Source organism: Procambarus clarkii, chromosome 43, assembly GCF_040958095.1.
Source record: "Procambarus clarkii isolate CNS0578487 chromosome 43, FALCON_Pclarkii_2.0, whole genome shotgun sequence".
Taxonomy (NCBI): domain Eukaryota; kingdom Metazoa; phylum Arthropoda; class Malacostraca; order Decapoda; family Cambaridae; genus Procambarus; species Procambarus clarkii.
In genome coordinates, this window is record NC_091192.1 from 1998888 (window position 1) to 2015768 (window position 16881).

The 16881-nt window shown below is 64.3% G+C and overlaps 1 protein-coding gene across 1 annotated transcript in view; it reads right to left on the reverse strand.

The window, feature by feature from the left end:
- LOC123753377 (protein suppressor 2 of zeste-like) overlaps window positions 1-4655 on the reverse strand; it is a 280164-nt gene extending 275509 nt beyond the window's left edge. The window contains exon 1 of the mRNA XM_069299989.1: window positions 4299-4655. The gene's annotated coding sequence lies outside the window, so the exon portion shown is untranslated. The remainder of the gene's footprint in view (window positions 1-4298) is intronic.
- Between the last annotated feature and the right edge of the window lie 12226 nt (window positions 4656-16881).

The window sequence follows — 16881 nt, forward strand, 5'->3', positions numbered from 1 at the left end:
CTTTGTCTTATAAATAACTCCTGAATGAATGGTGGCAGTGTCTTTCCTCCCCCTCACATTTGCTCTCATTCTAAACTGCCTTTCTCCTCACCACTCTTCCTCAATCCTCCCAACCACTTCACTCATCCCTCGGAGGCTTTTTCCCATCCTTTCTCCAAGTTCCGCTACGTTACAGTGGTGGTGCACCAGCAACCAACCAGGTGTAGCCAGTGGTGCTGCACCAGGTGTAGCCAGTGGTGCTGCACCAGGTGTAGCCAGTGGTGCTGCACCAGGTGTAGCCAGTGGTGGTGCACCAGGTGTAGCCAGTGGTGGTGCACCAGGTGTAGCCAGTGGTGGTGCACCAGGTGTAGCCAGTGGTGGTGCACCAGGTGTAGCCAGTGGTGGTGAACCACATACTCTTTTCCTACCCTGCTTAACACCTAGTTCATCCTAATATACCTAAGTGTATTCTGCTGCTGAAGTGGGCTGCATATTGTGTACATTTCTACAAAGCTGTATACCAAGACTAAACGGTCGTCAGAGGTACACCCCAGCACTGTACCTGGTACCGTAGCCGTCCAGACTAAACGGTCGTCAGGTAGTGTGAGGTACTGACACAGTTGTGTGTTTACATGTTGGTAAGCGAGCCTTCATCATTGTGGTCATCCAGCACAGTTTGTGAATGTTGGACATAAATATTGATTATTAATGTGATTCCCGCCCGCCCCATCCTTAAACTTCCTAGATATTTACAAGTGATTCGCGCCACACAACTATTGAGAAAATTGGTCCATCTTACTCTGGGATGTTCCTTACCTTCCACTGACGGCGCCAGAGGTTCCTTACCTTCCGTTGACGGCGCCAGGTACCTGTAACTTATGCAGGCGTCGTTGGACTACACCTTTCCCCTGCAGCACCTCAGCTTGGGACATAAGTTTGGTTCCTCATAGCCTCCGTCGTGTACAGTTGCACATACCTCCTGACCTTGATGACCTGATGTCATGCTTCTACAAGGTGCGCACTCACCATCTCGGCCTCCACTCCTGGTAGCCGCCACCACCTCTGACCCTCACAAACACTCTCACATTCGGGTTTATGGGTGATGATGGTGTTGGTGAGTCTCTTGGTGTGTTGCATGGTGCCCCCTGGTGTGTCCTCACTCCTTATGTGCTGCCTTCCCCCTCCCCTGGTATGTGTGTCCTCACTCCTTATGTGCTGCCTTCCCCCTCCCCTGGTGTGTGTGTCCTCACTCCTTAAGTGCTGCCTTCCCCCTCCCCTGGTGTGTGTGTCCTCACTCCTTATGTGGTGCCTTCCCCCTCCCCTGGTGTGTGTGTCCTCACTCCTTATGTGCTGCCTTCCCCCTCCCCTGGTGTGTGTGTCCTCACTCCTTATGTGCTGCCTTCCCCCTCCCCTGGTGTGTGTGTCCTCACTCCTTATGTGCTGCCTTCCCCCTCCCCTGGTGTGTGTGTCCTCACTCCTTATGTGCTGCCTTCCCCCTCCCCTGGTGTGTGTCCTCACTCCTGGTTGATGGGGTTCTGGGAGTTCTTCTACTCCCCAAGCCCGGCCCGAGGCCAGGCTTGACTTGTGAGAGTTTGGTCCACCAGGCTGTTGCTTGGAGCGGCCCGCAGGCCCACATACCCACCACAGCTCGGCTGATCCGGAACTTCTCTTAGAAAACAGTCCAGTTGTCCACAGTTGTTCCGGCAATATTTCTTATATGTGGTGCCTTCTCCCTCCCCTGGTGTGTTGTCGCATACATCATACCAGAAGTATACACATTCCCCCTGATAGGAGGGAGTATGCCCCTACCCGTGGTCGGGGGGGTATGCCCCTACCCGTGGTAGGGGGAGTATACCCCTACCCGTGGTAGGGGGGGTATACCCCTACCCGTGGTAGGAGGGTATGCCCCTACCTGTGGTAGGGGGGGTATGCCCCTACCCGTGGTAGGGGGGTATGCCCCTACCCGTGGTAGGGGGGTATGCCCCTACCCGTGGTAGGGGGAGTATACCCCTACCCGTGGTAGGGGGGGTATGCCCCTACCCGTGGTAGGGGGTATGGCCTGTGACTACAAGGTGCTCCATAGCCACAGGACACACCCTTCACCCTGCTTCATCCGTCAGCCATGTGCCAGTGCCAGCTGGTGGTGGCACCACCCCCCAGGGTGGCAGGGGCCCGGGTGCCTGCCGGCGAGGCGCTGCACTTGCTGGATCGATAACCCCGGGAGGGTGGTGGCGGCGGCGGCGGCGGCGGCACTGTTAGCCGCCGCCACCACAGCGGCACTCGTCTCAGCTGATCCTCACTCTCCCACACCCCGCCTCTCCGGCCTCTAGGCCTACCCACTAGAGGCTGCCCACCACCAGGGCACGCTCGCTGGCCCGCCCCTGCCCACCTCCACACGCAGGCACACAACACCCCCGGCATATGGCAGCCACCCCACACTGCCTGAGGGGGGGGGGATGGCAGCCACCCCACACTGCCTGAGGGGGGGATGGCAGCCACCCCACACTGCCTGAGGGGGGGGGATGGCAGCCACCCCACACTGCCTGAGGGGGGGGGTGGCAGCCACCCCACACTGCCTGAGGGGGGCGGGTGGCAGCCACCCCACACTGCCTGAGGGGGGGGGGGTGGCAGCCACCCCACACTGCTTGAGGGGGGGTGTGGCAGCCACCCCACACTGCCTGAGGGGGGGGATGGCAGCCACCCCACACTGCCTGAGGGGGGGGGATGGCAGCCACCCCACACTGCCTGAGGGGGGGGGGAGGGATGGCAGCCACCCCACACTGCCTGAGGGGGGGGAGGGATGGCAGCCACCCCACACTGCCTGAGGGGGGGGAGGGATGGCAGCCACCCCACACTGCCTGAGGGGGGGGGATGGCAGCCACCCCACACTGCCTGAGGGGGGGAGGGATGGCAGCCACCCCACACTGCCTGAGGGGGGGGGAGGGATGGCAGCCACCCCACACTGCCTGAGGGGGGGGGGGTGGCAGCCACCCCACACTGCCTGAGGGGGGGGATGGCAGCCACCCCACACTGCCTGAGGGGGGGGTGGCAGCCACCCCACACTGCCTGAGGGGGGGGGATGGCAGCCACCCCACACTGCCTGGGGGGGGTGGCAGCCACCCCACACTGCCTGAGGGGGGGGGATGGCAGCCACCCCACACTGCCTGAGGGGGGGGGATGGCAGCCACCCCACACTGCCTGAGGGGGGGGATGGCAGCCACCCCACACTGCCTGAGGGGGGGGGGGGATGGCAGCCACCCCACACTGCCTGAGGGGGGGGGATGGCAGCCACCCCACACTGCCTGAGGGGGGGGGATGGCAGCCACCCCACACTGCCTGAGGGGGGGGGATGGCAGCCACCCCACACTGCCTGAGGGGGGGTGGCAGCCACCCCACACTGCCTGAGGGGGGGGGGGTGGCAGCCACCCCACACTGCCTGAGGGGGGGGGGGATGGCAGCCACCCCACACTGCCTGAGGGGGGGGGGTGGCAGCCACCCCACACTGCCTGAGGGGGGGGGATGGCAGCCACCCCACACTGCCTGAGGGGGGGGGGGTGGCAGCCACCCCACACTGCCTGAGGGGGGGGGATGGCAGCCACCCCACACTGCCTGAGGGGGGGGGGATGGCAGCCACCCCACACTGCCTGAGGGGGGGGGATGGCAGCCACCCCACACTGCCTGAGGGGGGGGGGATGGCAGCCACCCCACACTGCCTGTGGGGGGGGGGATGGCAGCCACCCCACACTGCCTGAGGGGGGGGTGGCAGCCACCCCACACTGCCTGAGGGGGGGGGGTGGCAGCCACCCCACACTGCCTGAGGGGGGGGTGGCAGCCACCCCACACTGCCTGAGGGGGGGGTGGCAGCCACCCCACACTGCCTGAAGGGGGGGGTGGCAGCCACCCCACACTGCCTGAGGGGGGGGGGTGGCAGCCACCCCACACTGCCTGAGGGAATGAGGGTGGCAGCCACCCCACACTGCCTGAGGGGGGGGGGGTTTGGGGTTGGCAGCCACCCCACACTGCCTGAGAGGGTGAGGGTGGCAGCCACCCAACACTGCCTGAGAGGGTGAGGGTGGCAGCCACCCCACACTGCCTGAGGGGGGGGTTGGGGGTGGCAGCCACCCCACACTGCCAGAGGGGGGGTGTCAGCCACCCCACACTGCCAGAGGGGGGGGGGTGTCAGCCACCCCACACTGCCAGAGGGGGGGTGAGGGTGGCAGCCACCCCAGCAACCTCTCAGCTGGGGTCCCAGCCGTGTGTGGGAACGCTCCCACACACACCCACCCCACACTGCCACACACACACACACCTACACTTACCTCTGAGGGTTAACAGTCGAGTAATCCTGGAGGAAGGGAGGAGATTGAGAGTAAATCCGTGCGAGTAATCCAGAGTTAGAGTGGAGGCACCGCGACCTCTGCTCACGGCGTTCGCCTCCACTCCGCCATCTTGTCTGGCTCACAGCACAGGCACACTTCACACACCACAAATTCACGCACTTTTAACACCTTTCTCACTTGATTTCCGGCTTTTCCTTCTAACCACTGCACGATAGCAACACTATACACACTTTCACTTAATTTCAGCTTAAATAAACGCGAAGGAGAGGCAATATAAGCACAAAACCGGCAGCGCCCCACCAACACACTGCACCCTCACTCGTCCACGTACAGATTGACTGGAGGTTGGCGCGTCCACGCATGTCACGTGACTGTGGCAGAGCCGGGCGCACCGCCAGCCAATCACGGCCCGCATCCCCCTGCTGGGCGGGGCCTCCAGGCCCATCCCGGCTCCTGATAGGGAGAGGAGAGAAAGGAGGAGCCTAAGTTCCCCCGACCGCATGGTCATTGAGTGTCGACCCGGGGGCCTCAATCAATGGGGGAATCGATAGGCCATCAGCCGTTATCGAGGTGGTGAGGTCGATAGTGGTTATCACAGGGGGGCGACCATGCCCCTGATAAGGGCTGAGGGCAGAAAGAGGCATCAGACAGCAGCGCTGCCGGCTGCTAGCTGGCTGGCCAAGCCGCCCTGCTTATCCCAACCAGAATCCCATATAATCCCCATCATTTGACTGGGAGCGGCATCAACCATGCCCCTGGTGAGGAAGGTGCACAGTCTCCCAGTATTATCCTGACTCGTAACTAGTTTGGGTGATGTTAGAACCAGGCGCCATCTGTGGCCAGCCTTGAGGAGCGGTCAATACTGCACTTAGCTACGGTATGTGGCCGTAATGTCCTCCATACTCACCCGGCTCATGCCTCTCTCACCCCTTGCTCCTTAATGATCAATTACACTCTTATTACCCCAGACACATCTCGCCACCAGTGTCAAGGTTGTCTTACTGCCGGCTGGCCGCCTCCAGTGTAGCAGCACTCCCGCCCACCACACTCTCCCGCCCACCACACTCTCGTCCACCACACACAATACCGTCCACCACACTCTCGTCCACCACACACAATACCGTCCACCACACTCTCGTCCACCACACACAATACCGTCCACCACACTCTCCCGCCCACCACACTCTCGTCCACCACACACAATACCGTCCACCACACACTCCCGCCCACCACACTCTCCCGTCCACCACACACTCCCGTCCACCACACACTCCCGTCCACCACACACTCCCGTCCACCACACACTCCCGTCCACCACACACTCCCGTCCACCACACACTCCCGCCCACCACATACTCCCGTCCACCACACTCTCGTCCACCACACACTCCCGTCCACCACACACTCCCGCCCACCACATACTCCCGTCCACCACACTCCCGTCCACTACACATTCCCGCCCACCACACTCTCCCGTCCACCACACTCTCCCGTCCACCACACACACCCGCCCACCACACTCTCCCGCCCACGACACTCTCCCGCCCACGACACTCTACCGTCCACCACACTCTCCCGCCCACCACACTCTCCCGTCCACCACACTCTCCCGTCCACCACACTCCCGTCCACCACACAATACCGTCCACCACACACTCCCGTCCACCACACACACTACCGTCCACCACACACTCCCGCCCACCACACACTCCCGCCCACCACAAACTCCCGCCCACCACACACTCCCGCCCACCACACACTCCCGCCCACCACACACTCCCGTCCACCACACACTCCCGCCCACCACATTCCCGCCCACCACACTCTCCCGTCCACCACACACTCCCGCCCACCACATTCCCGCCCACCACACTCTCCCGCCCACCACACACTCCCGTCCACCACACACTCCCGCCCACCACATTCCCGCCCACCACACTCTCCCGTCCACCACACACTCTCGTCCACTACACATTCCCGCCCACCACACACTCCCGTCCACTACACATTCCCGCCCACCACACTCTCCCGTCCACCACACACTCCCGTCCACTACACATTCCCGCCCACCACACTCTCCCGTCCACCACACACTCCCGTCCACTACACATTCCTGCCCACCACACACTCCCGTCCACTACACATTCCCGCCCACCACACTCTCCCGTCCACTACACATTCCCGCCCACCACACTCTCCCGTCCACCACACACTCCCGTCCACCACACACACCCACCCACCACACTCTCCCGTCCACCACACACTCCCGTCCACTACACATTCCCGCCCACCACACTCTCCCGTCCACCACACTCTCCCGTCCACCACACACACCCGCCCACCACACTCTCCCGCCCACCACACACTCCCGTCCACCACACTCTCCCGTCCACCACACACACCCGCCCACCACACTCTCCCGCCCACGACACTCTCCCGCCCACCACACTCTACCGTCCACCACACTCTCCCGCCCACCACACTCTCCCGTCCACCACACTCTCCCGTCCACCACACTCTCCCGTCCACCACACACACCCGCCCACCACACTCTCCCGCCCACGACACTCTCCCGCCCACCACACTCTACCGCCCACCACACTCTCCCGCCAACCACACACTCCCGCCCACCACATTCTCCCGTCCACCACACACACTACCGCCCACCACACACTCCCGCCCACCACACACTCCCGTCCACCACACACTCCCGTCCACCACACACTCCCGTCCACCACACACTCCCGTCCACCACACACTCCCGTCCACCACACACTCCCGTCCACCACACTCTCCCGCCCACCACACTCTCGTCCACCACACAATCCCGTCCACCACACACTCCCGCACACCACACACTCCCGTCCACCACACACACTCCCGCCCACCACACACTCCCGTCCACCACACACTCCCGCCCACCACACATTCCCGCCCACCACACACTCCCGCCCACCACACACTCCCGCCCACCACACACTTCCGTCCACCACACACTCCAGCCCACCACACACTCCCGCCCACCACACACTCCCGCCCACCACACACTCCAGCCCACCACACACTCCCGCCCACTACACACTCCCGCCCACCACACACTCCCGCCCACCACACACTCCAGCCCACCACACACTCCAGCCCACTACACACTCCCGCCCACCACACACTCCCGTCCACCACACTCCCGCCCACCACACACTTCCGCCCACCACACACTCCAGCCCACCACACACTCCAGCCCACCACACACTCCAGCCCACCACACACTCCCGCCCACCACACACTCCCGTCCACCACACACTCCCGTCCACCACACACTCCCGTCCACCACACACTCCCGCCCACCACACTCTCCCGCCCACCACACACTCCCACCCACCACACACTCCCGTCCACCACACACTCCAGCCCACCACACACTCCAGCCCACCACACACTCCCGTCCACCACACACTCCCGTCCACCTCACACTTCCGTCCACCACACACTCCCGTCCACCACACACTCCAGCCCACCACACACTCCAGCCCACCACACACTCCAGCCCACCACACACTCCCGTCCACCACACACTCCCGTCCACCACACACTCCCGTCCACCACACACTCCCGTCCACCTCACACTTCCGTCCACCACACACTCCCGTCCACCACACACTCCCGTCCACCACACACTCCCGTCCACCACACACTCCCGTCCACCTCACACTTCCGTCCACCACACACTCCCGTCCACCACACACTCCCGCCCACCACACACCCGCCCACCACACACTCCCGTCCACCACACACTCCCGTCCACCACACTCTCCCACCCACCACACTCTCCCGTCCACCACACACTCCCGCCCACCACACACTCCCACCCACCACACACCCGCCCACCAAACACTCCTGTCCACCACACTCTCCCACCCACCACACACTCCCGTCCACCACACACTCCCACCCACCACACTCTCCCACCCACCACACACTCCCGTCCACCACACACTTCCGCCCACCACAATCTCCCGTCCACCACACACTCCCGTCCACCACACACTCCCGTCCACCACACACTCCCACCCACGACACTCTCCCGCCCACCACACACTCCCGTCCACCACACACTCCCGTCCACCACACTCTCCCACCCACCACACTCTCCCGTCCACCACACACTCCCGCCCACCACACACTCCCGTCCACCACACACTCCCGTCCACCACACACTCCCGTCCACCACACACTCCCACCCACCACACTCTCCCGTCCACCACACACTCTCCCGTCCACCACACACTCCCGCCCACCACACACTCCCGTCCACCACACTCTCCCGCCCACCACACTCTCCCGTCCACCACACACTCCCGTCCACCACACACTCCCACCCACCACACTCTCCCGTCCACCACACTCTCCCGCCCACCACACACTCCCACCCACCACACTCTCCCGTCCACCACACTCTCCCGCCCACCACACTCTCCCGTCCACCACACACTCCCGCCCACCAAACACTCCTGTCCACTACACTCTCCCGCCAACCACACACTCCCGTCCACCAAACACTCCCGTCCACCACACACACCCGCCCACCACACACTTCCGCCCACCAAACACTCCTCTCCACCACACACTCCCACCCACCACACACTCCCGTCTACCACACACTCCCGTCCACGACACTCTCCCGTCCACCACACACTCCCGCCCACCACACACCCGCCCACCACACTCTCCCGCCCACCACACACTCCCGTCCACCACACACTCCCGCCCACCACACACTCCCGTCCACCACACTCTCCCGCCCACCACACACTCCCGTCCACCACACACTCCCGTCCACGACACTCTCCCACCCACCACACACTCCCGCCCACCACACACCCGCCCACCACACTTTCCCGCCCACCACACACTCCCGTCCACCACACACTCCCGCCCACCACACACTCCCGTCCACCACACACTCCCGTCAAACACACTCCCGTCCACCACACACTCCCACCCACCACACACTCCGGCCCACCACACACTCCCACCCACCACACACTCCCGCCCACCAGACTCTCCCACCCACCAAACACTCCTGTCCACCACACTCTCCCGCCCACCACACACTCCCGTCCACCACACACTCCCGTCAAACACACTCCCGTCCACCCCACACTCCCACCCACCACACTCTCCCGTCCACCACACACTCCCGCCCACCACACACTCCCGCCCACCACACACTCCCGCCCACCACACACTCCCGTCCACCACACTCTCCCGCCCACCACACTCTCCCGTCCACCACACACTCCCACCCACCACACTCTCTCGTCTACCACCCACTCCCGTCCACCACACACTCCCGTCCACCACACACTCCCACCCACCACACTCTCCCGTCCACCACACACTCTCCCGTCCACCACACACTCCCGCCCACCACACACTCCCGTCCACCACACTCTCCCGCCCACCACACTCTCCCGTCCACCACACACTCCCACCCACCACACTCTCTCGTCTACCACCCACTCCCGTCCACCACACACTCCCGTCCACCACACACTCCCACCCACCACACTCTCCCGTCCACCACACACTCCCGTCCACCACACACTTCCACCCACCACACTTTCCCGTCCACCACACTCTCCCGCCCACCACACACTCCCACCCACCACACACTCCCGTCCACCACACTCTCCCGTCCACCACACTCTCCCGCCCACCACACTCTCCCGTCTACCACCCACTCCCGTCCACCACACACTCCCGCCCACCACACACCCGCCCACCACACACTCCCGCCCACCAAACACTCCTGTCCACTACACTCTCCCGCCAACCACACACTCCCGTCCACCAAACACTCCCGTCCACCAAACACTCCCGTCCACCACACACTCCCGCCCACCACACACTCCCGTCCACCACACTCTCCCGCCCACCACACACTCCCGTCCACCACACACTCCCGTCCACGACACTCTCCCGTCCACCACACACTCCCGCCCACCACACACCCGCCCACCACACTTTCCCGCCCACCACACACTCCCGTCCACCACACACTCCCGCCCACCACACACTCCCGTCCACCACACACTCCCGTCAAACACACTCCCGTCCACCACACACTCCCACCCACCACACACTCCCGCCCACCACACACTCCCACCCACCACACACTCCCGCCCACCAGACTCTCCCACCCACCACACACTCCCACCCACCACACACTCCCGTCCACCACACTCTCCCGCCCACCACACACTCCCGTCAAACACACTCCCGTCCACCACACACTCCCGTCAAACACACTCCCGTCCACCACACACTCCCAGCCACCACACACTCCCGCCCACCACACACTCCCGCCCACCACACACTCCCGCCACCACACACTCCCGTCCACCACACACTCCCGTCCACCACACACTCCCGTCCACAACACACTCCCACCCACCACACTCTCTCGTCCACCACACACTCCCGCCCACCACACACTCTCCTCCATCACACACTCCCGTCCACCACACACTCCCAGCCACCACACACTCCCGCCCACCACACACTCCCGTCCACCACACACTCCCGTCCACCACACACTCCCGTCCACAACACACTCCCACCCACCACACTCTCTCGTCCACCACACACTCCCGTCCACCACACACTCTCCTCCATCACACACTCCAGTCCACCACACACTCCCGTCCACAACACACTCCCACCCACCACACTCTCTCGTCCACCACACACTCCCGCCCACCACACTCTCCCGTCCACCACACACTCCCGCCCACCACACACTCCCGCCCACCACACACTCCCGTCCACCACACACTCCCGTCCACAACACACTCCCTCCCACCACACTCTCTCGTCCACCACACTCTCCCGTCCACCACACACTCCCGCCCACCACACACTCCCGCCCACCACACACTCCCGCCCACCACACACTCCCGTCCACCACACTCTCCCGCCCACCACACTCTCCCGTCCACCACACACTCCCACCCACCACACTCTCTCGTCTACCACCCACTCCCGTCCACCACACACTCCCGTCCACCACACACTCCCACCCACCACACTCTCCCGTCCACCACACACTCTCCCGTCCACCACACACTCCCGCCCACCACACACTCCCGTCCACCACACTCTCCCGCCCACCACACTCTCCCGTCCACCACACACTCCCGTCCACCACACACTCCCACCCACCACACTCTCCCGTCCACCACACTCTCCCGCCCACACACACTCCCACCCACCACACTCTCCCGTCCACCACACTCTCCCGCCCACCACACTCTCCCGTCTACCACCCACTCCCGTCCACCACACACTCCCGCCCACCACACACCCGCCCACCACACACTCCCGCCCACCAAACACTCCTGTCCACTACACTCTCCCGCCAACCACACACTCCCGTCCACCAAACACTCCCGTCCACCACACACACCCGCCCACCACACACTTTCGCCCACCAAACACTCCTGTCCACCACACACTCCCACCCACCACACACTCCCGTCTACCACACACTCCCGTCCACGACACTCTCCCGTCCACCACACACTCCCGCCCACCACACACCCGCCCACCACACTCTCCCGCCCACCACACACTCCCGTCCACCACACACTCCCGCCCACCACACACTCCCGTCCACCAGACTCTCCCGCCCACCACACTCTCCCGTCCACCACACTCTCCCGTCCACCACACTCTCCCGTCCACCACACACACCCGCCCACCACACTCTCCTGCCCACGACACTCTCCCGCCCACCACACTCTACCGCCCACCACACTCTCCCGCCAACCACACACTCCCGCCCACCACATTCTCCCGTCCACCACACACACTACCGCCCACCACACACTCCCGCCCACCACACACTCCCGTCCACCACACACTCCCGTCCACCACACACTCCCGTCCACCACACACTCCCGTCCACCACACACTCCCGTCCACCACACACTCCCGTCCACCACACTCTCCCGTCCACCACACTCTACCGTCCACCACACTCTCCCGCCCACCACACTCTCCCGTCCACCACACTCTCCCGTCCACCACACTCTCCCGTCCACCACACACACCCGCCCACCACACACCCGCCCACCACACTCTCCCGCCCACCACACACTCCCGTCCACCACACACTCCCGCCCACCACACACTCCCGTCCACCACACTCTCCCGCCCACCACACTCTCCCGTCCACCACACTCTCCCGTCCACCACACTCTCCCGTCCACCACACACACCCGCCCACCACACTCTCCCGCCCACGACACTCTCCCGCCCACCACACTCTACCGCCCACCACACTCTCCCGCCAACCACACACTCCCGCCCACCACATTCTCCCGTCCACCACACACACTACCGCCCACCACACACTCCCGCCCACCACACACTCCCGTCCACCACACACTCCCGTCCACCACACACTCCCGTCCACCACACACTCCCGTCCACCACACACTCCCGTCCACCACACTCTCCCGTCCACCACACTCTACCGTCCACCACACTCTCCCGCCCACCACACTCTCCCGTCCACCACACTCTCCCGTCCACCACACTCTCCCGTCCACCACACACACCCGCCCACCACACTCTCCCGCCCACGACACTCTCCCGCCCACCACACTCTACCTCCCACCACACTCTCCCGCCAACCACACACTCCCGCCCACCACATTCTCCCGTCCACCACACACACTACCGCCCACCACACACTCCCGCCCACCACACACTCCCGTCCACCACACACTCCCGTCCACCACACACTCCCGTCCACCACACACTCCCGTCCACCACACACTCCCGTCCACCACACTCTCCCGCCCACCACACTCTCGTCCACCACACAATCCCGTCCACCACACACTCCCGCACACCACACACTCCCGTCCACCACACACACTCCCGCCCACCACACACTCCCGTCCACCACACACTCCCGCCCACCACACATTCCCGCCCACCACACACTCCCGCCCACCACACACTCCCGCCCACCACACACTTCCGTCCACCACACACTCCAGCCCACCACACACTCCCGCCCACCACACACTCCCGCCCACCACACACTCCAGCCCACCACACACTCCCGCCCACTACACACTCCCGCCCACCACACACTCCCGCCCACCACACACTCCAGCCCACCACACACTCCAGCCCACTACACACTCCCGCCCACCACACACTCCCGTCCACCACACTCCCGCCCACCACACACTTCCGCCCACCACACACTCCAGCCCACCACACACTCCAGCCCACCACACACTCCAGCCCACCACACACTCCAGCCCACCACACACTCCCGTCCACCACACACTCCCGTCCACCACACACTCCCGTCCACCACACACTCCCGCCCACCACACTCTCCCGCCCACCACACACTCCCACCCACCACACACTCCCGTCCACCACACACTCCAGCCCACCACACACTCCAGCCCACCACACACTCCCGTCCACCACACACTCCCGTCCACCTCACACTTCCGTCCACCACACACTCCCGTCCACCACACACTCCAGCCCACCACACACTCCAGCCCACCACACACTCCAGCCCACCACACACTCCCGTCCACCACACACTCCCGTCCACCACACACTCCCGTCCACCACACACTCCCGTCCACCTCACACTTCCGTCCACCACACACTCCCGTCCACCACACACTCCCGTCCACCACACACTCCCGTCCACCACACACTCCCGTCCACCTCACACTTCCGTCCACCACACACTCCCGTCCACCACACACTCCCGCCCACCACACACCCGCCCACCACACACTCCCGTCCACCACACACTCCCGTCCACCACACTCTCCCACCCACCACACTCTCCCGTCCACCACACACTCCCGCCCACCACACACTCCCACCCACCACACACCCGCCCACCAAACACTCCTGTCCACCACACTCTCCCACCCACCACACACTCCCGTCCACCACACACTCCCACCCACCACACTCTCCCACCCACCACACACTCCCGTCCACCACACACTTCCGCCCACCACAATCTCCCGTCCACCACACACTCCCGTCCACCACACACTCCCGTCCACCACACACTCCCACCCACGACACTCTCCCGCCCACCACACACTCCCGTCCACCACACACTCCCGTCCACCACACTCTCCCGCCCACCACACTCTCCCGTCCACCACACACTCCCGCCCACCACACACTCCCGTCCACCACACACTCCCGTCCACCACACACTCCCGTCCACCACACACTCCCGTCCACCACACACTCCCACCCACCACACTCTCCCGTCCACCACACACTCTCCCGTCCACCACACACTCCCGCCCACCACACACTCCCGTCCACCACACTCTCCCACCCACCACACTCTCCCGTCCACCACACACTCCCGTCCACCACACACTCCCACCCACCACACTCTCCCGTCCACCACACACTCCCGCCCACCACACACTCCCACCCACCACACTCTCCCGTCCACCACACTCTCCCGCCCACCACACTCTCCCGTCCACCACACACTCCCGCCCACCAAACACTCCTGTCCACTACACTCTCCCGCCAACCACACACTCCCGTCCACCAAACACTCCCGTCCACCACACACACCCGCCCACCACACACTTCCGCCCACCAAACACTCCTCTCCACCACACACTCCCACCCACCACACACTCCCGTCTACCACACACTCCCGTCCACGACACTCTCCCGTCCACCACACACTCCCGTCCACCACACTCTCCCGCCCACCACACACTCCCGTCCACCACACACTCCCGTCCACGACACTCTCCCACCCACCACACACTCCCGCCCACCACACACCCGCCCACCACACTTTCCCGCCCACCACACACTCCCGTCCACCACACACTCCCGCCCACCACACACTCCCGTCCACCACACACTCCCGTCAAACACACTCCCGTCCACCACACACTCCCACCCACCACACACTCCGGCCCACCACACACTCCCACCCACCACACACTCCCGCCCACCAGACTCTCCCACCCACCAAACACTCCTGTCCACCACACTCTCCCGCCCACCACACACTCCCGTCCACCACACACTCCCGTCAAACACACTCCCGTCCACCACACACTCCCACCCACCACACTCTCCCGTCCACCACACACTCCCGCCCACCACACACTCCCGCCCACCACACACTCCCGCCCACCACACACTCCCGTCCACCACACTCTCCCGCCCACCACACTCTCCCGTCCACCACACACTCCCACCCACCACACTCTCTCGTCTACCACCCACTCCCGTCCACCACACACTCCCGTCCACCACACACTCCCACCCACCACACTCTCCCGTCCACCACACACTCTCCCGTCCACCACACACTCCCGCCCACCACACACTCCCGTCCACCACACTCTCCCGCCCACCACACTCTCCCGTCCACCACACACTCCCACCCACCACACTCTCTCGTCTACCACCCACTCCCGTCCACCACACACTCCCGTCCACCACACACTCCCACCCACCACACTCTCCCGTCCACCACACACTCCCGTCCACCACACACTTCCACCCACCACACTTTCCCGTCCACCACACTCTCCCGCCCACCACACACTCCCACCCACCACACACTCCCGTCCACCACACTCTCCCGTCCACCACACTCTCCCGCCCACCACACTCTCCCGTCTACCACCCACTCCCGTCCACCACACACTCCCGCCCACCACACACCCGCCCACCACACACTCCCGCCCACCAAACACTCCTGTCCACTACACTCTCCCGCCAACCACACACTCCCGTCCACCAAACACTCCCGTCCACCAAACACTCCCGTCCACCACACACTCCCGCCCACCACACACTCCCGTCCACCACACTCTCCCGCCCACCACACACTCCCGTCCACCACACACTCCCGTCCACGACACTCTCCCGTCCACCACACACTCCCGCCCACCACACACCCGCCCACCACACTCTCCCGCCCACCACACACTCCCGTCCACCACACACTCCCGCCCACCACACACTCCCGTCCACCACACACTCCCGTCAAACACACTCCCGTCCACCACACACTCCCACCCACCACACACTCCCGCCCACCACACACTCCCACCCACCACACACTCCCGCCCACCAGACTCTCCCACCCACCACACACTCCCACCCACCACACACTCCCGTCCACAACACTCTCCCGCCCACCACACACTCCCGTCAAACACACTCCCGTCCACCACACACTCCCGTCAAACACACTCCCGTCCACCACACACTCCCAGCCACCACACACTCCCGCCCACCACACACTCCCGCCCACCACACACTCCCGTCCACCACACACTCCCGTCCACCACACACTCCCGTCCACAACACACTCCCACCCACCACACTCTCTCGTCCACCACACACTCCCGCCCACCACACACTCTCCTCCATCACACACTCCCGTACACCACACACTCCCAGCCACCACACACTCCCGCCCACCACACACTCCCGTCCACCACAC